The sequence below is a fragment of the Microtus ochrogaster genome, unplaced genomic scaffold, assembly GCF_000317375.1.
Source record: "Microtus ochrogaster isolate Prairie Vole_2 unplaced genomic scaffold, MicOch1.0 UNK133, whole genome shotgun sequence".
In the NCBI taxonomy this organism is placed as follows: Eukaryota; Metazoa; Chordata; class Mammalia; order Rodentia; family Cricetidae; genus Microtus; species Microtus ochrogaster.
Genome location: NW_004949231.1, coordinates 370,009 through 372,158, shown reverse-complemented (window position 1 = coordinate 372,158; position 2,150 = coordinate 370,009). Strand labels below are relative to the sequence as shown.

Sequence of the window (2,150 nt, the reverse complement as noted above, 5' to 3'; positions counted from 1 at the left end):
AGTCGCTGCTATAATTTTTTGAGTTGTCATTTTCCATAATTCTTACAATTTATGCTACATTAACTACAACATCTCTTCAAGAGAAACATATGCTAATGGTATGAGAAAAGAAGGAAAAAGGAAATGAAATTGCAGTGGGATCTCCCTTGTGTCTATGACTCCTGCCGTTGAAGTCAGTGCACATTTCCACATTAGATTTCTGTTGCTTCATTTCTCATGTATGTGTGATCATTTCCATAGCTGACCACCATTATTACTAGGTGCTCTATAACAGTTCATACATTCACAAAACAAGTAAAGTATAGAAATCCACCCTCAAAAATAATTATTAGAAAGCACATTCTTGGCAATAGATCTTGGAAAGCATTTACCAAAGACGGTTAGTGAATACTCTCATTTTGCATTAGAGAAAGTATAATCAGACATTTACTGTTGAAGAAATGAAGGAAGCAGAATATTTTAACCTATCCAAATCATTCTCTTTTCTTAAAAGACATTTACATTTAGATTTATTTCTTTTGTGTTTTTGTGCTCGGCCTGCAAGCATGTTTGTTCACTACATGTAGGACTGCTGCCCAAGGATGTCAGAAGTGGTGTTGGATCATTCTAATGGGAGTTATAGACTATTGTAAACTATGACTGTGGTTTAGGGAATCAAAAACAGGTCCCCTGCAGGGACAAAAATTGCTATTAACTACTGATCTCTGGATCTTTGTCAACCCTTTCAAAGGGAACATATTGAATGAATAATTTTCTGATTTTCAGGATTATTTATGCTTTGTTCATTACCTTATTTAGAACAATTGGTTGTGTCTGGCTTGTTGGAACACAGGCTACAATCAGCTACTCTACACCCAATAGGTATGTCTACAACAATATGGAAATTTTAATAAAATCCATGTGTTAGGTGTCAGTGCCCACAGTTGGTTATTTCTAGAATGAGTTGAAAGTTGCTAGTAGTTTCTGGAGTCACTTTTTCTAGGAAAAAAAGTGCCCAGCATTGCATTTCAGCTGCTTTTTAATTTATACTTAATAAAATATGGAAACAGTTATTTTGATTTTGTTCTAAATCATTCAGAAAGTCTGACCATTGATAAATAGACCCCTCATCTTACAGCAAAGAATCCTGATTGACAGTACATGGATGTTATTTCAGAGATCCAGAGCTGATCTATGAAGAGAACAAGTGCCCAGTCCTAATCCGTATCTCTAAACTGCTACACCTAGATGAAAGGCTCAGGGAACATCATGGAAGAAGAGGAAGAAAATGTTCAGCAGTAGAGTATCAAGACATTTCCGGTAAGATTCCATGACTTCGCCCTGCTCCACCATCTACCACTGCTGCCTGGATTCACTGAGTGATTCACCGGACCAGGGAGACATACCGCAGACTCCATCCAGGAAACTACCTACAATTGCAAACGAAATGTCCAGCAAGGGCTCCGTGGTTCTGGCCTACAGTGGTGGCCTGGACACCTCCTGTATCCTTGTGTGGCTGAAGGAAGAAGGCTATGACGTCATCGCTTACCTGGCCAATGTTGGCCAGAAGGAAGACTTTGAGGAAGCCAGGAAGAAGGGCCTGAAACTTGGGGCCAAAAAGGTGTCCATTGAAGGTGTGAGCAAGGAGTTTGCGGAGGAGTTCATCTGGCCTGCTGTTCAGTCCAGTGCGCTCTATGAAGACCGCTTTCTCCTTGGTACCTCTCTGGCCCGGCCTTGCACAGCCCGCAAACAGGTGGAAATCACCCAGCGCAAGGGAGGCAAGTACGTGTCTCAGGGCGCCATAAGAAAGGGGAACGACCAAGTCCGGTTTGAGCTCACCTGCTACTCACTGGCACCCCAGATTAAGGCCATTGCCCCCTGGAGGATGCCTGAGTTTTACAACCGGTTTAAGTGCCGAAATGATTTGATGGAGTATGCCATGCAACGTGGAATTCCCATCCCTGTCACACCCAAGAGCCTCTAGAGTATGGATTAGAACCTAATGCATATCAGCTATGAGGCTGGAATACTAGAGAGCCCCAAGAATCAAGCACCTCCAGGTCTCTACACACAAAGATTCAGGACCCTGCCAAAGCACCCAACAGCCCAGATGTCCTTGAGATAGAATTTTTTTTATTTTTTTATTTATTTTTTTAATTTATTTATTTATT

The 2,150-nt window shown here is 41.3% G+C and overlaps 1 pseudogene; it reads left to right on the top strand.

Annotated features, from left to right (window-relative positions):
* Positions 1-1,426: 1,426 nt before the first annotated feature.
* LOC102002561 overlaps positions 1,427-2,150 on the top strand; it is a 2,172-nt pseudogene continuing 1,448 nt past the window's right edge.